The 23,333-nt window shown below is 35.2% G+C and overlaps 1 pseudogene; it reads right to left on the bottom strand.

Moving 5' to 3' along the window:
- Positions 1-21,827: 21,827 nt before the first annotated feature.
- LOC108535037 (TM2 domain-containing protein 3 pseudogene) lies at positions 21,828-22,517 on the bottom strand (annotated as a pseudogene).
- Positions 22,518-23,333: the final 816 nt, after the last annotated feature.

Here is a 23,333-nt window from a genome sequence, read left to right as displayed (position 1 = left end):
AAAAAAAAAAAAAAAAAAGACATATACTTTATACACAGTGAATTTTCAGTTAATAGAATTTATCAAATTGGTATACAAAGTTTATGGAAAGAAGGCAAAGTATGATAAATCTGTCTTTTTATCCCCAAATATTTTAAACATATTCATATACCACGAATGGTATCACACATAGCCATTTTTTATTATAAGAAAAATAATGTGCGGCTTCCTTTGAGAAAAAAATCTTTGCCTAGAAATTTCACTAAAGAGATTCTTAATAGAGCTTTCTAACTTTATTCACAGGTCGATAGTTTTAACTCCTCTTCTATTACCCTCTACTCTTTAGCTATGTGGCTTCCTATGCACTTTCATTGCACAATGCTTCACATTCCTTAAGTAGTTTTTTTATGATTTGATATACTGTTTCTCAAACTAGATTAAATAATTTGATATCATCTTATTTTTTATATAAATCTAGGTTCGATATTGATACTTGTGGGTTGAGATTTACCTCAGCATCCTTCAATAACAATATACTTATAAAACTGTACTGAAAGAAAAGTATTTTCTTTGATATTGTATTTGATAAGATCCTGAGCCAAGAACATAGAATTATGGATAAGAGCGGAGTAATTCAAGAATGATGATGATTTACAGCTTTGGTAAATAAGCCTATCATGTTTAGAGATTGGGAAGGGGCAAAGGTAGGTGAGTTGGGAAAAACACAGCAGGAACAGAGGCTGAGTGTTGTGGCTCCAGCTTATACCCCACCACTATGGGAGGTCAAGGCAGGAGGATTGCTTGAGGCCAGGGGTTTGAGACCAGCCTGGGAAATGTAGTGAGACCTCATGTCTACATTTTTTTTTTTTTTTAATTAGCTGGGCAATTGTGTGTGTGTCAGTAGCCCTAGCTACTCAAGCGGCTGAGGCAAGAACATTGCTTAAGCCCAGGAGGTAGAGGTTGCAGAGAGCTATGACTGCACTCCAGTCTGGGCAATAAACCTATGCCCTTTCTCAAAAAAGAAAAAAGAAAGATAAAAGAAAAGGGAGAGAAGAGGAGAGGAGAGGGGTGGGGAGGGGAGGGGAGGGTAGGCGAGGCCAACAGGTTTACAGGTGAAAATAATTGAGAGCAGATTTTGATTCTTAAGCTTCGGGTGCCTGAATTACTTTCAAGTGGTAATGACTAATAGGCAGTAGGAAATACAGGTATAGCAAAGAAAAGGAGGGTGATGAAATAGATTTGGTAAAGCCTAATATTTGAAGCCATTAGAGTGGATGTAATCCATTGGGACAATATTCAAAGAGGAGGAAGGAAAGAGAGAGAAAGAAAAAGAGAACCAACGGAAGAAAAATAGCTCAGGAGGCTGCCTATAAGACTAGAGTTCAGTTGTTTTAAGGACAGATTAGTAGTAGACATAGACCAAGAGAAGGCACAACTGAGGATATAATCAATGGATATAAGACAAAGTAGTATGTAAATATGTTATAGAATTTGTAAACAGAGTCTGAAACTCAAGAATTCTATTTAAGAACATAGGAAAAGGACATTCACAGAAGTTCTGATGGACCACTGAAGCCATTAAGCTCATTTTACAATTACTAACGCCCTAAACTATGAGAAAATTTGAACTCAAGATTCAAAAACCTTAGCTAATTAGCAGACGTGGGTAGGAAATAGGAAACTCAGTCAATAAATGAGCTTAGATAATAGGATCAATAAAATAGTTATTACAGAAATTGTGATTCACCTAAGAGCTCAGTTAATAAGAAACTCTAATACAAATGCAAAGTAAGAGCCCAACGGAATGCCTTATAAAATCCCTGTGTATCCCCATTAGTTTCCTTGGTGTCTGGAGTAGGCCTCATCCATAAAGCAGAAGTGAATATCGTTAAGTCATTTCCCCTGCTACTTCTATGGAAGTGGAAGCCAGGCTTACCCACTGGTAGACATAGGCAGCTTGGGGATTGCAGACCTCTACAAAAGAAGATCAGACCAGGCAGGCTGACCCAAAGAAGAAAGGTAGGGTCTCAGGCTCAGCTCCTTTCAGATTCTGTAATCATATTAGTCTCTCTTCTTCCATGGATAGAAGTGAAAGCAGAGTATGACTTCCAGGAAAGTTTCTCCACAAAGAAACATGAGAATTGAGCATAAAGTATTCTGCCCTGAGAGAACACTTAAGGCTTATTGTCAGCCTGTTCTTCTTTCAGGAGTTGTTACTGAAGATCATAAAAAAGTTCTATCATTTCTCTAGGCTTGTCTTTCAAAAGTTTCCTATTATAATTTTTTAGAGTAACTATATGTAATTAGACAATGATTTCCCATTTTTTTGCGCTGCCCTAGAGTAAGACGCTTGCTGTCTTTTACACTAAAGTTAAGAACCAAACCAAAGCAGATGAGATTTTTGATAAGAAGAGGGTAAATATGCGCTACTCTAATAAGTCACTAGAATTTGCCAAAGAACAGGTGAGTATTAGCAAGACAATTGTTCATATAAGAATTGTTTCATTCTGGTAACAGAACACGATGTTTAATTCTCTTTCTCCTCTCCTACATCTCAGGAGCATAAAATCTGAAGAAACTGATAAACCTTGTTTTCAACTCAATAGAGAGGAAGTGAGATGTTACCTGAGAACTTAGGATCTGCCCCAGAGAAGAATTGGTCTGGAGATGTCCTGTACTGCAAAAGCGGGATAAAGTTAGGTCATTTGTATTTACATCTGCAAAATATTCTTTCACTAGGAAAAGTGTTAAATCCATTCCCAATCCTGTATTAATGGTATTTTATTTTGAATTTTTGTTTGATACAGCACTGTAGCCTTTGTGCTGACACAGTTCTCTTCCTAACTAGAGCTTTGATGCATCTTTCCCCACACCACTTTGGAGGTGTTTATCTTATCTGTTGCTTTTTCAGCAGTCCTCTCAGCAACTGTCTTCATTTCAGATTATAATAGGACAATTGAGTAGAATATCTTTTAAATACAAAAGAACATTGTGAAGAAATATGAAAAATAAATGTATTGGATTTCAACCCAATGTTCTATATTGATTAACTTTTAGTTTCCAAATGCAGTATTGCATCCAAAATTCTCTGATAAATTACAGTGACTGTTAATATTTCCAGAGGATATATCAGATACCTGAGAAATTTTCTCCTGCCAAATTTTGCTGCACTTCATTTTTTAAATTATCAGTTTCATAATTTATACCTTTTCTCACAGAGTCTTTAAAATTTTCCTTTTAAAAGTTGATTTTCTTCTTTGTTAACTTAGAATTTCTCTTCATATTTTAAAATGTACTTTGCCTTTTGTGTTTTGGTATAACTTTATGCCAACTGAGAGTGTCATATTTAGACAAGAAGTTAAAAATTATGCACATTTTATTGTAGGTTGTTGAGAAGTTTGTAGTTAAGTGGAAGAGAATATCAGACATTTATGGTTTTGTATTCTGGATTGTGAGCTCTAAAATGGAGATAATTAAAATAAAATCAACAGTAGTAGACTAACTTCTAAAGAATTAAAGGAAGTAGGCCGGCTGCAGTGGCTCACACCTGTAATCCCAGCACTTTGGGAGGCCAAGGTGGGCGGATCATGAGGTCAAGAGTTCGAGACCATCTTGGCCAATATGGTGAAACCCTGTCTCTATTAAAAATACAAAAATTAGCCAGGCGTGGTAGTGCGAGCCAGTAGTCCCAGCTACTCAGGAGACTGAGGAAGGAGAATCGCTTGAATCCAGGAGGCAGAAGTTGCAGTGAGCCAAGATCATGCCTCTGCACTCAGCCTGGTGACAGAGCAAGACCCTGTTAAAAAAAAAAAAAAAAAAAAAAAAAATTAAAGGAAGTAAAAGAAACATGTAAAACTGAATTATCTAGATGCTTTTATTCCACACATATAGATATCAATTATGTTCATTTACTTTTCACCTAATTCAATCTCTGCCTATGATGGTTTCTACTATTTTGGTATGGTATCAATGCCTGTGTTAGTTAGGATTTTGGTTGTTTCTATATCAGACCTATCCACGGTGGCTAAAACAAGTTATATTTGAAGATGCTAGCATATTTAGTGTTTTTCAAGTTTGAGAGTATGAAAGCATCAAGTCCTCAGGGTTGTTAGTGAAAGAAGACCTTGTTTCTGTCTATCTCTTCCCTTTGATGTTGGTACTGATTTTTGTAAATATCTCTTTCAGCTTTCCATTGAATAGAATGTGGTCTACCATAAAGGAAGCAGAGAGGCTAGTAGTCACTATGCAGTTCCTCCCTTCATGGCCCTTATTTAGTGACTTTCTGGAGCAAGCTCATGCTAGATTCTGAGAGTTAATTGTCAGCATCTATTCGCAACTCTGTGTTCTATGGCATTAGCTTGGCAGTTAGAAATTGGCCACGGTGGGTATATTTTACACCACAGAAATCAAGAACTGCTACAAACCAGGCTTTTGTTTGGTTTTCCCTAGCACATCACAGCCTACATTCACCTGTATCATCTTGCAGATATGTAAACAGATAGCTGTGAAAGTCAAATTACCCACCTTCCTCACCTTCAGCCCACTAGGAGTCTTGTTTTGCATGGGCTAAGCCAGAGTGTTGACTGCAGAATTACAACTCTTAGATAAGAAATATCTAAACATAAAATAAAGCACCAAGATGACTTTCATTTCTGTTGTTACAAATTAGGAACCTGATCAAGAACAATGAGGTCTTGTAGTAGAAATGGAGTCACAGTCTTTAATTTATCAAAAAGTTATTTATAAATATTCATAAAAATGACCACAACGTCGGAATTCTTCTTTGCTTTGGGACATGACTATTTTCAAGAGTAAGCTAGCAAAGGCATGAAACAAGGAAAGAGAGGAGAGAATGAAAGAAAGAGACAAAAAAGGAAGAATAAAAGGAAGCAGGAAGGGAGGATGGGGGAGGGAGGGAAAAAAGAGAAAAAGAAAGAGAGAAAGAGAAAGCTTAGTGAAATCAATAAAACTTTGCACTTGCTTTGTTTTCAATTTTAATCTAAATAAAAATGAATAAATAAATTGCCCACTCACGCCTGTAATCCCAGTACTTTGCAAGGCCAAGGTGGGCAGGTCTCTTGAGGCCAGGAGTTTGAGACCAGCCATGGCCGACGTGGTGAAACCCAGTCTCTACTAAGAATACAAAAATTAGCTGAGGGTGGTGGTGCACACCTGTAATCCCAGCAGCTTGGATGGTTGAAGCAAAAGAATCGCCTGAACCTGGGAGGTGGAGGTGAGCCCCCTGGTTGACAAAGCGAGAACCTGTCTCATAAAAACAAAACAAAGCAAAACAGAAACCATGAACTGGAGTCTGAAGATGTGAAATAGAATCATTATTAATAAAATAAAAATTTTAAACAATATATTTTCTGTGTATAATAACTAGTTTCTAGTAAAAATCTTGGTTGCATTAAAATTGTTTTGCTCCTCTTTTTCCAAGTAAAGAATGAGGTGTTTCTGAAAAACAGGATGTACCACAAAGAAGAAAGGTGTTAAATAGCTCTAGAACAAAGTATGTCATATAAATGATTTACTGTGTTCTGTAGGATACAGATCATTGTTGCTGAGATGATTACAATGGAAAATACTGATTTGTTTATAAGAAAGTATAAAGTCAGAACTGAGTCAGCCCTCAAAGAACACTACAGAATGATGCCCTATAAAATCCTACAAAGACAAGTTGTATTGTTAATCAGCCTCTACACAGACTGATTTTGCAAGATGTCCTTGATTGAGGCATAGTCAGCTATCCTTACATCAATACAGTATGTCAATAGTGAAGAAATATGTTTGTAATTGCTTTTGTTTGTGAGAGGGCTCTGTGGAATCCTGAAGACACTGTGAGATGGGATAGACTACTAAATTAGCACTCCAAAGATAACAGTCCCATATATCATTGATAAACAAATCACCACACATGCATTCTGGCTAAAAGTCTGTATTCTGTAAGTCAATTTAAATAAGTAGGGCACACCATGTAATAGACTTTAATAAATGTCTTAATTAAGGACACGAGTTTGGGAAAGACAAATGTACCAAAAAGACACTGTAAGGAGTGCAGTCACCACACCTACCGAAATAACCTAACATTATTCAAGCTTATTTTCCTTGGATTTTCCAAGTAGATTAATTGTAATATTTTAAATATTGCAATGATTTAATAAATAACAAAACACAAGTAGACATTTTGTGAACAGACAAGGCAGTCATAAGAATTTATTGGCTATATATCCATACACAAATTAAATTTCTTATTTTGATTCTAGCGTTTTGTAAATTTGTCACAGTGTGTGTAGTTCCACCCACTTTCACCTGTACCCACAATGCCAGACATCTTTCAGATTGGTATTAATATTGTTATTATTATCACCAAATGTACTGCTAAAGAATTATACACTGGACTACTAAAGTAATAGTGAAAAATTTTCCATGTAATCTTATGTGTATTAAACTTCTTTAATATTTCATTGACAGAAACCTAATTCAAAGTAGAGAAATTAAAAAAAAAAAGCTCAATTTCACAAAAACTGAGGACAGGTGTGGAAGTAACATAGGCATAAGAGTGGATCTGGCACTCATGTTCTGTTCTTAAAAGTGTACTTGTCTTGCTTCTCTCTGTGTTTTGGCCACATTCTCTACTACTATAGACAGGTTTTATTCATGTGGTGGGGAAGGGTGGTGAGAGTGCTTAAACTCTTTCCTGCAATGGGAACCCAACAGCAAGAGAATAACTTTTCACCTTCCTAGCAAAAAAAGAATGTCTCAGCCTAGTTTAAATTATGTGCCCATCCTGGAACCCAATCACTGGACAGGACAATGAGACAGTCTGATTAATAAGGTCTAAAACATAAGCCTTCTCCTAAATCTGGGAGTGACTGGGATAATATGGTTGACAGGTCCACAGTTACCACAAGAAATAGAAATGTAAATAGTTCCCGAAGATGGAGGTTTAAAGGGCAGACAAATTCAAGAGGTATGCACTATACCATTTAGCAAAGTATTCATATTTGATTCTGGTACTTTTGAGCTCCCCAGCAAAAGTATGCAGTATTTATTTATTTATTTATATTTTTTTTATTTTTTTGAGGTAGAGTCTCGCTCTGTCACCCAGGCTGGAGTGTAGTGGCACGATCTCGGCTCACTGCAACCACCACCTTCCAGATTCAAGCGATTCTCCCACCTCAGCCTCCCAAGTAGCTGGGATTACAGGCGCTTGCCAACACGACCAGCTATTTTTTGCATTTTTAGTAGAGACAGGATTTTGCCATGTTGGCCAAGCTGGTCTCAAACTCCTGACCTCAGGTAATCCACCCGCCTCAGCCTCCCAAAGAGCTGGGATTGCAGGCATGAGTCACTGTGCGCGGCCAAAAGTAAGCGGAATTGTAAATGTTCTCTGATTTCACACAGGAATAGCTGATGAACATATATAACAAGTTTCAAGTAACAACTTCACAGACACAATCATATTTGCTTCATGTAATTTGAGTAGGTAGGCTTTTGTCACTTGTAACTGAGAGACCTGATTAACAATGTTTTCCACATGTTGTTCAATTATTATAATTATTCCAAATAAAAAAACCAGATCCCAATGAGAACAGCAAAGCAGGTCCCAATTTTGATCAATTTCAACAATTCATCTTTATTCATTTATCTATTTTAATTTCTGTACTTTTCTTACCCTGCCTTTTGAGAGCAACCATGCCTCCAGGTAAGTAAAGATTCCAATGCTATATTCATTTTAGTGAACACTTCTAAGTTAATTTTGTTGAATTAGACATCACTCCGTTTCCACTGGAAGAGCTCCTTGTTCTTAATGAACTTACTAATTGGTAACAATATCAATAGAAAGTCGTTTTGTTCCTATAACACAGTTAGGCGAACATATTGCTCAATTTTCTGCCCATTTTGTGGAAGAAAATCAGAGTACCATTAGCCTAAGCCTTTATTCGAAATGCCAGGAACAAGAATGCTTGCTAGGAGTGTTTTGTCTTCTAAAGGGAAGGGGGAATTTTATAAAGCTTTAGCAAGAGGGATTATACAAAATTCAGCTAATTGGTCAATATCAATTCTGAGAAGATGGTGAAATTGTTATGTGAATTTTTAGCTGTTTATTGATCAATTCAAATGTAACAAAGGTGAGGAGGAAGAGTTAGGTGCTTACTCATGTATAAATTAGGTGGGAAGGAGCAGTTGAAAAGGAGGGGACAAAACATGCAAAGGCCACAGTGGACAATACAGTCTTTCAAGAGCTCTAACAATTGTATTCCAGCTTATGAGGTATGAACTCATCTCCCTTCACTTATTTTTTTGGTAATAATGTCTAGATTACATGTAAATAGAATTGTATTTACCTTCTCTTATTTAGGTACAAGAAGATATAACTTTTGGGATTTTTAAGTTATTTGTACTTAACCCAATCAACAACCAAAACCAAAACAAAACAAACCCATTTTTTAAATCCCCTTTTTACTTTCACAGTTAAAAGAATTAGAGTATTCTCCTGTAACTTTGTTCTATGCTCTAAAATAACCTATAATTGGATAATAAGAAATATATAAGGCTTGCTTAATACACAAATATAATATATAATGTAGTATAATTCAATGATGAATACGTATTCTAATTTATTTTGAATTCCTTTGAGATCTATGCTACCTTTAAAACATATTACATGGAAATTAGCATCAGTAATTCTGTTCACTGGAAGCTATGTAATAGGAACCCTGCAAATGTGTAGTAGCTGAATAATACACATTTGGAAAAGTATCAAGTAGTGGCATTTGTCATATAACATGCACATTAGTAATAATGGTTATCAGGTAATGCAAGATAATAATTCAATATGACAGCCTAATTTGAATCAGCTGATTGTTTTATTGAACAACGTAATTAAAATATGTCCAATCTATTGGTATTTAAATGTATTTATATGGTGACAAAACAGAATAAACCAACATTTAAAGGTTCGCAGTCAACATCATAAAACAACGTGGAAAGAAAAGCAAAGAAACCAAGTGGGACCTGTCTGTGCACACAGTGTTCATTAGACCCACATTATGTTTGGTTAGACTGGTTTTGAAAACAGAGCTTTTGTATAAACAATAAATACTGTCCCCACAACAGAGAATATCCCTGTTATGATAATAATAACAAATGAAAACATATCAACTAATTCATTTCTGACAAAAGACTGGAATAATCTGGGTTAGCATAAATGTTCTACTTTGTAAATATTTCACTGTCAACATATATTTTCAACAAACAATTATGTAATACATAGTACCATTGTTACTAGGAAATTATCCAGAATTCTAATACTTAAGGTTTCGTCAAATATCATTGCCTGTCATTGGATTAAACTGATAACATACAGTAAAAATGATCTGAAGTAGGAAGACTGTGATCAAATAGTTCTTTATAAGAGTGCATTTAAATATGTCTTCTTTCCTGGCGTAGAGCCTTTCAGAAATAAATGCAGCAGGTGAGAAATAATGCACCATCAATCAAAGACACTGGGCACCTTACTGCCCAACCTTCTCCAGTCCTGCAGAAACCCAGTAACTTCAAACTCTCTTGCCTGTCAAGATGAATTATTCCATAGTGGTTAGACACAGATTCTAGAAGCAGCTACTTATGTTCAGACCTCAACTTTATCACTCACTGCCTTTAAGACTTTGGACAAATAACTTAAAATACCTATCTTATAAGGCTTACCTTCACACAACAAATTACAAAAGTAAATAAAAACCAATCCCATATTGTTGCTGTGATGGTTAAAAGATTGGGTATGTACAAAGTGCTAAAGACGGTGCCTGGTTCATATTATGAACTGTGTAGATGTGAGTTCATATTATTGTTTATTCTTGTTCTAGGTGTCCACATCATCTTTCTATGGAGGAAAGCTTTTAAATAAAGTTTAAGTATGAGCCTAGGCAGAGACAAAAAAATTGGGTGACTGATGACTAATTTGAATATGTCAGGGAAGAAAACTGATTAAGAAAGATGGTAATATCCACCAAACTCCAACCCTCCAGGAGCATACAAGCAGAGAGCAATTAAAGGTCAGATTTTATTTTCTTGCTTTTTTTTCCCTTTTCCATAGATTGCTTTTCAAGTACAATTCTATGGGACTACTTTCAATGTAGTTTTGGCTTACAGTCTCAGTTCTCAGTCTGCCTCCAAGCAAATACTCAGAATATGTCTGAATTTTGAAGATACATTTTCATTTTACAGAAAAAATAACTCATTTAAAATAACATATTTATTTTCATAGGTCACACAACTCATACATAGGCAATCCCATAATAGAATCAACTAATTAAGCTTTTGATTTACATTTCATACCCTTCCCCTTGTTCTAAGGCTTTGAATAATAAAACTCTCAGGTTGAAATACTTCCGTTTGGAACTCCATTATATGAAATCAAACCAATCAAGGATATATTCAGTAAAAAATAATTTAAAATGTGAGCAACGCAAAAGCAAAAAATATAAGTACTAGAACTGACCATACTGTCCAAGTTGAAGTCTCAAGGTAGTCCAAATTTCTAAGGAAATTTTCTTATTCTAAAGTCTTTAAAAAGTGTGCTTTCTGAAGTCAGTTAAATTTCCTTGTCTGGTGTTCTATCTCTCACTGTCAATAGTACCATTCTTGCAATGTGAATGGCAATCTAGAGATTCATTCTAGACTTTATCTTTCCTTTCCTTACCTTTCCTTTCAAATTATTATACTGCAAAATGTCTTCATTTCCTCTCTAGCTCCCTCTTTCGATTATTTCAATTCAAGATTCAACCAGTTTTGCTGAATTGCTTCCTGACCTTTTTTCTCAATCTTCTTGCATCAAAGTCAGGAAATTCCAAAACCTTAACATGAAACATAAAGGCCCTGCATAATGTGACCCAACCCACGTTTCCAACTTTGTTTCTTACTACCCTCTACCGGCACCCCACTTCGTCACTACAGCCCACACAACTGTTGTCCAGAACTCTAGTGTTAACATGTTTTCATGTTTCCATGCCTTTATATATTATTCCCATAGTGTAAAATGTGCCGTTCTTCCTCTTCCTCTTCAGTCTTTTAGATCAGATTCAAATAGTTCTACCACTGAATTTTCATATTCTGGGTTAGTTACTGGGTTAATTAGTGTTTTGTTACACTATTTTCTGCTCAGACCTCTTTCTCGACCTCCCACAAGAAGTAGGAGGACACATAGCCCCAGCTTGGAAAGTCACAGTATGCCCACTGCTCTGGTAATTGATATTGGTCTAGGACTATTGTAACCTGTCCATTGAGAATCCCTTTCTGAGATTTTTCTTATTGTACCAACATGGGAACTCTCTGTTCTTCCTGGCACATAGAGCAAGAAACATGTGAACCTGGGTAAGTTAGTGACTGTATTCTCTATCATTTGAGATAGCCTGTCAGTAGGAGCAAGAATGATGCCAAGTAAAGAGAAAAGACAGGTAGAAAAGTAGTGTTGGCAGAATTTAAATTTCTTTTACAAACCCGGAGGTCCTCAGAGATGGCTGCTTTCCTATAGAATTTCCTTTGATTATGGGAGCTTCTTTGTTATCTTTCCAATGCAGCTTTGCTTTTGCATAAGCAAGTTATTAATAGTTGGATTTCTGTCACTGGCAACTACAACGTCCTGACTAACGAAAATACCCACCCTTGACCACATGCTATTAGAGTACTCTCATAGCCTACTGTATTGAATTTATTTATTTTCTCACATATTTCCTAAATAAAACTGAGTACTTTTTGGGGGTGATGAGTGGGACTTCATATCTGATTCTACAAAATATTAGCAGAATAAAAATATATAATTGTTGAATAAATATGTTAACAAAAGACTAACTTAGCAAGCTTTAAAATAAAGCAAATGAAACTTCATTATGTGTAGTTATGAACTGTGAATCAATACATTTTATAAATTAACTTTTGGGGTTTTTCATAATAAAATTTATTAGCTATATTATTTGGTCTCACTTGTCATATACCCCAATGTTATCCTTTTGCAGATGAAAGATATAGGTTCAAGGTGATGGAACTTCACCAAGATCACATGGCTGATACGTGAATTTTTTCAATCTTAAATTTAGTGCAAGTATAATTACACTACAATAGTTAAAAAGGAAGATTTTTAAAAAGTAATTCCATGAGTTAAATTAGATACAATTACTTACTCATCTTTATTAGTGTCATTGCTTTCGCTTATGTATAGTTTCCTTTATTGTTTCTGCATTAAATGATGAAGTTCCCAGGAATTAAAACTCTAATCATTATAAAAATACATTTATTTTCCTTTTATGTATTTATGTTTGCCCAACAGGGTGTAGATCAATAGTAAAGAGCAGAGTGAACATGTCAAGTTGATGCTCCAGGACACTTAATTGATTCTTAAGCTTTTGACATTTGCCCCAAGTATATACTATAAGCACCACCCATCAAAACTTTTTAAAGATATTTCCTATAGTAAAAGTAAACAGTAAAAACTGATGTGAATCAACCTTACAAAACATCTCTGAAATAGATATCTCACAGAACACTTCATGATAAATGAAACCTTTCAAAAATATGCATATATATTTTAGTCTGAAAGTTGTAAATAATTCTAAATCAGATAAAGAGCATGTGAGATTTTAAAAGGCAATATGCACTTTTCTTTTAATAAAAATATTATTTTCTTTAAAAAAAATTAATATTAAGCTGTCATATGATTTGGCTGTGCCCCCATCTAAATCTCTTCTTGAAATGTAACTCCCATAATTCCCTCGTCATGGGAGGGACCCAGTGGTCCTCCCATGGGGAGGAATCATGGGGGCAGGTCTTTCTTATACTGTTCTCATGATAGTGAGTAAGTCTTACAAGATCTGATGGTTTTATAAAGAGGAATTCCCCAGCATAAGCTCTCTCTCTCTCTTTGCCTGGCACCATCCATGTAAGATGTGACTGGCCCCTCCTTGCTTTCTGCCGTGATTGTGAGGCCTCCCCAGCCATGTGGAACTGTAAACCCTTAAACCTCTTTTTCTTCCCAGTCTCGGGTGTGTCTTTATTGGCAGCGTGAAAAGCAGACTTATACAAGCCGTTTATACAAAAATTCCATCAAAGCAAAGTTAGGGATTTATTTAATCAATTTAGTATCTGCATAAAACACCTTTATTGTACTCATTCACCACATCTATTTTTTCAGGAAAAAATTCACCATAATATAAAAGTACACCCCAAATTGGATCACTTCTCACCATCTCCGCTGCTGTCACCTTCATTCAGCCTCCATCATCTTTTACTGGATACCTGGATCATTTCAGTAGGTAGTTCAGTAGAGTCTTAATTAGTAAAACTCTTGGTGTTTTACTGTCTTGGATACCCCTCCTTCCACTTTCTGTATTACACAAATTTTCCCAGAGGAAAATATAACTCAAATTTTGTCTTCCCTATGTCTTTTTTTTTTTTTTTTTTTTTTTTTTTTTTTTTTTTTTTTTTTTATGACAGAATCTCACTCTGTCACCAGGCTGGATTGTAGTGGCATGATCTCAGCTCACTGCAACCTCCACCTCCTGGCTTCAAGCGATTCTCCTGACTCAGCCTCCCGAGTAGCTGGGACTACAGGCGCCCGCCACCACACTCAGCTAATTTTTGTATTTTTAGTAGAGACGGGGTTTTATCATATTATCCAGGATGGTCTCGATCTCTTAACCTCATTATCTGCCCACCTTGGCCTCCCAAAGTGCTGGGATTACAGGCGTGAGCCACCGCGCCTGGCCTCCCCATGTCTTTAGAATTTCGTCCTATACACTCTGGCCCAAGGTTATCTCTCGGAGTTCCAATTACTGAATCACTCTAACCATGTTCCCAGCCACCCACTTTGCGTTACTATTCTGTGAGCACATCATACATGCCCATGGATAAGGGCATATGCTTTTTCTTCTCCCTGTCTCAAATGTCTGTGCCCTTATTTAGAGATGTTACTTATTTACTTCCTTCAGCTATCTGCACAAATATCAGCTGTTCAGAAGGACCTTGAGAGGGCATCCTATATAAAATTATACTCCTGTAACATTCTTTTGCTTTCTTAGAGCAAATATCATCAGCTAACATATTGAATTATTATTTGCCTATTTTCTATCTCCATTCTTATAACATATTGAATTATTATTTACCTATTTTCTATCTCCATTCTTATAATATAAGCTACATGGGGCCAGGGATACTGTCTGTTTTGTTTACTGCCATATCCTCAGAAGCAAGTGAGTGCTCAAAAATATTTACCAGATAAAAGAATAAATGAATTTAAAAATGGAATAACAGTATTTATTTCCATACTGCAGCATTTAAATATATTTAGAATCATTTCTAACTATTGTCATTACTTCAATCATTTTCATTTCAAGGTTTGTAGATTTTATTCTAAATAAATTTTATACATTCTAAAATTGGAGTTAAATATGTGATTTAACGTAAATATGACATTTATTTATTTTTCTTCCAGGTTTGTGAGTTTGAGAGCGTATTCTTACTAGTTTGACTCCTCATATTAGACCACAGCCCTAGCCAACATCTTGATTACAAACTTGTGAGAACTTTTAAAGGCGAGAACTTAACTAAGCCATTGCCAGGTTTCTGTTCCACAAAAAACAGTTAAAAAAATAAATTTACATTGTTTTAGGCTGCTAAGTTTTGGGATAAATTACTATGCTGCAATAGATCACTAATACAGACAAGATAATTTTGTATATATCTATCTGCACATAGAACTTCAAAGGTAAAATTTTGGTCTTTAAAATATTCATTTGTTTATTTTGGCAGTGTAGAAATTTATCATTAGCATAGTATTATTTCTTCCAAAATATTTTTTTCTTAATCATGAAAGGTATCATCACCCAGTTCTGGGATCAATCAAAACACCTTAAAGCTTTTTCATTTTTTCTTAATATAAGTTGTTTTAAAAAATCCCAGAATATATTATATATAAAGGTTAAATATACTTTGATTTGTCTATTATGCTCAATTGGCCTCCCACATAGTCTTTCATTGTTTCTAAAATAAATTGCTTAACTGTGGAACTTTCCATTTGGTATCTCTTGTAGAGCCTTTTTGATAGTTTATTCTGCTCATTTTTGTTTTGGGCACATCCCTGAGATTACTCTTTGCCCACACAATCTGTCACCTAATTTTATGGCCAACTTTTTTTTTCTTTGTGACTCACTATTGTTTTCCTTTGATGAACTGGATTTTTTTTTGTTTTTCCCCACAGTGATATATCAACTTTTCCTCTTTTTCTTTCTTTATCTAAGACCTTGTATACCAAATTAAAAAACAACAACAACAACAAAAAAAGCAATGCCAAAGATCATCACGGCTTTAGAGATTGCTGTTATACTTCAGCAAATTTAATTTAGCAGATTTGTGTTATGATACAACAGTAGATCATTTGTAAAAACAAGAAACTCAAGAGGGGCTTTTGTTATGGGAAAGAGTTGGCTATAGCTAAAGCTAATTGAATTTAGAAGCCACAAAACCAGCATCATTATGCTAGAATTTCTGACTCTACACCTCTTTGAAAAGAAGTGGATGATCAATATCTTGACTAGGAAAAGAAAATTGGGAACAAGTGAAGCATGTTCAGTTTTCATCAGGTTGGGACTGAAAATGGAGAGTAATTATTTCAAGATAATATCACCTTAGAAAGAAAGCAATTAGTATCCCCTTTGCTGCTACTGGTGAATTGCATCAAATCTCTATGTAATTAAATGTTTACTGTAACCTGGCCCAACCCTTCATTTCACTAGATTTGTGAAATAAAACTACTGTATTTCTTTCCCCCATCACTCAGCAGGATATGTCTCTGTGTATAACTAAAAGAGAGCTTAATTATGTGTCTTCAGTATGACACAGTTCAAACTATTGTTTGTCCTTGGAATTGTTTACCATTAGATATAAGAAAATAAGAAAGAGAAAACAATAGAATGATGTTTGCAATCCTAAACAACAAAAATATTTATTTTCTTGTTTCAAGTTATTTTCTACACAGGAACTAACTTTCAATTCAGCAGATACATTCTATTGTAAATGATTAGCATCCTGATTTCATGCACATTTAAGTTTTAGTTGGAGCTAAGTAAAAAAAAAAAAAAAAAACAATGGTTTAATAGCAGTAATTTTATATTGTTCAACCTAGCAGGATACCTGATCTCAAATTATTCTTTAAAGAAACTTTAGCCTACATTTGAATTATTATTCATTTGAAATGAATATTTGCTTCTCAAACTGTTTGGAAATGAATTGAATATTTGTCTATGAAAACATTTTGTCTTTTCCAAACTCAGTTATAATCATATATTTTAGCATATCTACAGATTTGAAGCAATACAGTTTTTTTTTGAGGCAACACAATTTTATATATAACACCAACTAGCTTATCTCTAAGTCTGTGTGTGGGCCTACAGATGGAACAGACTCACATTTGTGTTGCAGTTGTCTATAATTACCTATGAAAATATGAAACAGCCTTTTTAAGCCAGGACTAAACTCCTCTACTCAGTGGAACATGTGGTCAAATTGATTTTTCAAAATAATCCTTGCAGTTGTAAGATGATAATTGTAGTGTTAAAGATAAATTTTGGCAAATTAAAGTTTTTAGGAGTTTATTTCAGCAGACAGCAAAGGAACCCAGAGTGCTAGAGTTTCCTCATTCTAATAGCTTTCCATCTAATTATTGTAACATTAGAAAAGTTAGAATACATAATCAGGCCAAATGAAACCAATTTCTACACGAAATACCTTCATTAGCATTCTGATATATGATTTAGATTTTTCATATAATATATTACATAAATCAGTATATGCACATGCATTATATCTCATGTATTCTGTGTCTACTATATTGTGTGTGTCAGTGTGTGTGAATGTGTATTTGGTTGCATAGAAAAAAGTGTATGGTTGATGGACCTGTTAACATTTTCTTTTTCTGAATTCTTGTTACTATGATATCCTCTATCATATTGTATCTATTAGCATTTTAAGGCAAAGACTAATTACCAATGGTACTCTCATATTTTTTGAAATATGAGTGTCTGTATATTCTTCTAATACCAGTACATAAATATGTGCTTCAACTCATGTACAATTTAATGTAAAGGAAATTGACATTTATCTAGTGAATTAAAGGAAAAATAGAAATTAACTGGCTACTTAAGGCAATAAATAAAGGCAGAAGAAAATAAAAGATTATAGATTAATTTGATTACTTCCTAATTAATCTAAGACAATAATTGCTAAAACTACAATTATATTCAAACTAGGAAAGTCACTTTCCAAAAATGTTCTATAAAATACTATTTTAGTGGATCTTTTAGGTGTAACAGAAAAAAGAAGTTCAGTAACCCAGTAAGTTTGGACATACTTAGCTTGAGTGAAGCAGGTTTTGTTGTTGTGGTAGTTTGTTATTGTGTATTTATTTGCGTGTATTCTGACATTAGACCTTCTCCAATCTTGTAATCTACTAATGTTCATTGTAAATATCCAATACCATATGGTAGTGTTACCAGAAAAATTGGTCTTCATCCAGACCCCAAGAGAAAGTTCTTGGATCCCACATAGGAAAGAATTCAAATAGAGTCACAGAGTGCAGTGAGAAGAGACAGTGGATTGCTAGTTTAATGGGCATCCCCTTTCTGAGAACACCCATTATAGAGTAGGGCTTCCTCACAAAGCAGGCAAAGAAACACATTGGCTTTAAGTTTTTCTTCTATTGTGGTCTTGTCTATGTAAAGACTAAACTAAGCTTTGACTAGGTGCATTTGAGTTGACAGCATGACAGTATTTATTATTCTATTGATTTAAAGAAAACTATCTTTGACATTTTAGTGTGTAAGTACATCAGAGTGTAACTATAAATATCTTGAAAGCACATATTGTTATGGGTATTGGGACATCTGGACTTTTTGTCATTGTAGGAGTGTGCCCTTGTAGGTATACTTAGACTGTTTCCTCAACTATAAGCATCTTAGGATCACGGGTTATGAGTGGAAAATAATGCACCTTGCTAGTCTTTAAGATTTAGTTGATTCAAAAATGGTGTCACCTTGGTTATCCTAGGCTCCTGTTTCCCTAAGAGTAGGATACAATATTTCCCATAATTGTTGGCCATGGACATCCTTTACTCTGTTTGTTGAAAGAGCTGACTAATATTTCAGTGAACAATTCCTGGCAAATGCTTGTGTAAAAATATCAAAATATTTTCCTTGAATGTATTGCATGTTATTTATTGTAGTAGATTCTAAATATAGACTAGACTGTAACTGTATATGCAGATTCTTTTTTTCTTGAGACGGAGTCTCACTCTGTTGCCCAGACTGGAGTGCAGTGGCACTATCCCAGCTCACTGCAACCTCCGCCTCCCGAGTTCAAGCAATTCTCCTGCCTCAGCCTCCCGGATATCTGGGACTACAGGTGCATACCGCCACACCTGCTTAATTTTTTGTATTTTAGTAGAGATAGGGTTTCACTGTGTTGCCCAGGCTTTTCTCAAACTCCTGAGCTCAGGCAGTCCACCCATTTTGGCCTCCCAAAGTGCTAGGATTACAAGCGCGAGCATCCGGCCTATGCAGATTTTTTAATATCACAGCATCACCTGTCCTAAAGTCTTTAAATTTAGTGACCTTCGTGGCTCCTACTTCTTAGTCTCCAAGGTATTTTGATATTAACTTATATTGCGTAAGCATAAACTCTGAAATATTTCTCTTTTGTTACGTTTTTTAATCTTACTTCTTTCACTTTTTTACTTGATTGAACAAATTCCCCATTACTGGTCATCACAGTCAGTATTTACATGCACCTCTCTCTTTTCCCCACTTTAGCTTTGTGTATCAATGTAGCCAGTTGGAACTCCAGGCTTGGCTATTTTCATAATAGGCTTACTACTCCTGTAAAATCTCTCAGAAACTATGGGCCTGCTCCTACTCTTTCCTTCTTGTCAATTTCCAAATATGAATCATATACACAGAAAACTTACTTCACAATCACCCTACCCCCAATTTCCCTTAGAGCAGAGCCTTATTGAAAGAAGTCTCAAAGCTATGCTAATAAAGTAGGCATCCCTACTGAGCCCTCACTGCTACTCTGAAATCTTTGTGTGTGTGTCTTATTGATAACATTATCAAAGTTTTCACATAAACTATCCCAGACCTTCTTCACTCTCCTGAAAGTACATATCTCACTTTGAAACCCTAAGAAAATGACCATGTCTTATAATTTTTAGAGAATTCAAAGTCATTCTTAGAACATATGAAAAAATACGTCAAAAATAAAACAAAACTTAAAAAAAACAAAACAATACAAAAAGTCATTCTTCCTAATTCATTTTATTACCAAGAATATGGCACTATTCTATTCGCCAGGACTAATCCTCTGTATGCATTTGCATATCTCACTGTTCCTTAGCTTTCTCCAGGACTCTATTTTATTGGTCTTCTTTTGTATACCTGTTTAATCTTTTTCTTTTTCTTACCTCCTTCCCTTCAGTTTTAACTGTTCATACGTCAATCATCAGGAAATATCAAATTATTTCAATTCATTTCTTTCTTCCTCAGCCCCCAGACCACTTCTTTTCCAAAAACTAGTTCACACATACTAACTCCCCTTTTCCAACACTCATTCTCTCAATTAATAGTAATATGATCTTCACCACATTCCTGAAAGTTGATTCTCTAGTCGACAGTTAACTTCCTTTTCAACAAACTTGATACCTCTTTCAGTTCTTATCCTAATTGTGGATGAACAGTTGGCCTATTGAGTTTCCCTGATTATTTGGCTTCTTTTCTTGTTTGGCCCTCAGGATCTTGCATTATTCAGTTTTTCCTACCTCTTTGTGGTTTCTTTTCTGTCTACTTCACTGATTCACGATTCTACTGTGTGTATTTATGTACTCCACCAGCTGCTGATCTCATCCATATCCATACCTTCAATTTTCATGCTCTATGGTATTGCTTCTTAACTTTGGCTGCATATTGGAAAGATTTTTTAAATTATTAATGATTATATTTACCCCCAAGTATCCTGATTTAATTGATCTGGGTATAGCATAGATATTGGGATCTTTATAATCTTCTTAAAGTTATTATAATGAACAACCTAGGCTTAAGTAACTACTCTGTGGATTTCTCTTAGTTATAGCAATTGACTTGTCAATTCAAACAATGCCTCAAAAATCAATAAATCTAAATCTGTAATATTTTATCTGTTTGTGATCATACTAAGTTCTGATGAATTTACAATTTTATATTATTTTTTGTCTTCTAGCTCCACTATAACCCACATATTCAAATGCTTTCTTACAGATAATATTACTGAGCATCTCATATATTTTGCTCAATAACTCCAACCATAGCCACCTGTTGACACCATATTGCCCCCTGCTTAGACTTTTACTATTGTATCTATTCAGTATACCCTTTCAGAATAACATTTTCAGAAAACAGTTTGATCATATTATTGCCAATTTGTTAGCTACTAAAATTAAATACAAGTTCATGCAACATAGACATTCTCAGTCCCCAAACCTGTTTCATTGAACAAGTCTAGACTCCTCAGATCTTTTGCTTCTTCACTCATCTTTTTATCCCATTGCTTATACAGTTTTTTTCTCTTTATTTCCAACTTTCCAAATCCCTTGGGGTCCAAACTAAGATCTTTGATTTAGTTTCATATCTGATCTTGTTATAGGGGGAAATTTGCTTATCCTCTTTTGGTCTCAGGTTGGTTGCTGGGGTTTTATTTTACATCTGTAAAGTTGAGATGAGCTCTTTCAGAGTTGTGAAACTGTAATAAGATAGTAATTGCAAAGTTTCTAGCTAAATATTAGTCCTCAAAAATGTTAACTACCTTTCCTGATTTTTTCTTCCATACAGTCCTAAAATTTGTGTCATGTTAATTTTTATTATCCTCACTCAACTCTTTTATGGTTGTGTGTTTTGCCTCCTCAACAAGCACTTAGGGACTGTGCCCAGTCTTGAATCATACTTCTTTTGTTACTACCACATACTTAACATGTATTATATTCATTGTAGGGCTCATCAAATATTTGTTGAATGGATTTTGCTAAGTAAATTAGGAAATCTTCAATCAGAGTACAACCCAAAGCTTTACAAGTCTAAATTATGAAGGATTTTTGTGGGAGCTTCTAATTTGTGGCTGAAAGAACAGAGCCAAATAACTTCCAGTATTAAAACACACACACACATACACACACACACACACACACACACACACACACACACACGGAGAGAGAGAGAGAGAGAGAGAGAGAGAGAGAGAGAGAGAGAGAGAGAGAGAATAAAACAAGGAAAGGAAAAAATAAATTAAAATAATTTCTGGAAATCAAAATGCAGATATGCTTTAAAACTGGATCTTATTCTCTGCCTACAGTTTTAACCATATGGAAATGCTGGAAGAAAAATAACTGATGTGTCTTAGTTTCAACATCACTAAATGTAGGTAAATTGTTTTTAACTTTCTTCCATATGAGTTATGATGGTTGACCAATGTCATGAATGAAATATACTTTGAGATTTCTGTAAAGCATCAAGAAACTGCTGTATTAAAGTGAGATTATTACTGTATATACTATAAATATTATGTAGGTGTGTTTCTTCCAATATTTACAATATTCAATTTCTTCTTCTAATTTTTTTTCAGTGTTTCATTTCTCTTTTTTACTTCATCAAGACAAGCAAAGTACCAGTGCTGCACATTAAAAATACACAAATACATCACTCACACCGCATCAACTCCTACAGGCAAAAGGGCTTTTACTAAACATTGCTCCTCTTCGAAGCACATAATCACAGCTAAATGTATCAAGAGCCATCTGCTGGTCCAATGTAGCCAACTCCAATTAGCAAGATGTCCATTAGTGTCCATATTTCCAGGCCACTGAAGCTGGAGAGCTTGCCAAGGCCTTCTTGCCACTGGTCGAGGTAGAAATGGTCTGCTCCAAAGCCACCAAGGGTGATGCTTAGAGCCAGAGCAATTGACCACTTACAGCCTCCAACCCAATTTCAGTACAGCATTTTGAAAAAAGTAGTTACCCAAGTCATGAATGTGTTGATCAAGCAGTTAGCAGCTTGAGGTAATGCCGTTGAGGACAGGACCTTATGCATCTGGTAGAATTGAAACATTCATATTCTGTTTCTGGAAGCTTCCAGCAAAATCAAGTCATGTTGATGATAAAGTTACTTTGGTATTTTAATTCTTAATCAACACAGGCAACTGAAGGTCTCACTGTACAGTCAAAAGTGACTAGCTTCCCATAGACACAGGGGACATTTGTTGTGCAGTCTATAAAGTCTGCAGAATATCTGCTACACAAACCATTGCTTGAACGTAAAAGGTGGAATTTCGGTACTTTCACTGCCCAACAGGAAGTAGCACTGTGAGAGTAAAAGCAGCACATGGCACAGGCAGTGGGCATCCCACAGCTGAGCTGTTACAGCCACCCATAATTTTGATTTATTAGTCACAATTGTTTTTGTTTTCATATCGTTTATTATACTATGATCTACTCTCCCTCCTCTGACTCTCTTTGCTAAATGCGCTACCTGAAGTTCAGGTCTATCCAAATTCAGCTTCCTCGCCCATCCCGTGTTGTGTGCTTTAGTTTACCGATGAAACCTCAAGATGTCTTTGTTATAATTAGAGTACAGTCAACTCTCAATTATCTATGATAATGGATTACTGGGAGAGCCTGAATAAACAAATTGGTTTGGAGATTTGTCACCTTGAGTGAACTCTTTCTCCCAAGCTGTCCCTTGGGAGTGGTAGAAAGGGTAGGGTGAGGGAAACAGGGAGGCCAACTCCTCACAGTGACTCATGCTCCAGAGGGTAGCTTCACAGATAACTTCTGGAATGTCCCTGTGTCACTCCTCTCTTAAAGATGAAAGGACTGAAAAAGCTGAGAGCCACTAGCAACAAACATTTACTGAGTGAATGAATGAATGACAGGATTTACTTGGTGTGGTTCCTGTAGAGAAGAACTGTCATCTTTCACTTCCATTACAAGTTTGGAGTGAATAAATGCACTCACTGAAGAAACACTGTGGTAGTGCAAATGCTTCACTAAGGAGGCTCTACATAGATGAGGTACATTTCTGTCAGTGCTCATACATCATGGACAATTTAAATATATTCACTGCAATAAAGCAACAGACCAACAAGTAAACATTTTAAAATTAATGCTATATATGGAACAATGCTTCTATAAATATTGCCCAATGTTTATAGTATTTATAACCATTTCTCTTCTGCTACTTTGGAAATAACTGGTATTTTCCCATAGGAGATACACGGAAAAATGT

The sequence above is a fragment of the Rhinopithecus bieti genome, unplaced genomic scaffold (genome assembly GCF_001698545.2).
Source record: "Rhinopithecus bieti isolate Rb0 unplaced genomic scaffold, ASM169854v2 scaffold_11966, whole genome shotgun sequence".
In the NCBI taxonomy this organism is placed as follows: Eukaryota; Metazoa; Chordata; class Mammalia; order Primates; family Cercopithecidae; genus Rhinopithecus; species Rhinopithecus bieti.
The sequence above is the reverse complement of the archived record's forward strand: the minus strand, read 5'-3'. Positions and strand labels throughout refer to the sequence as shown.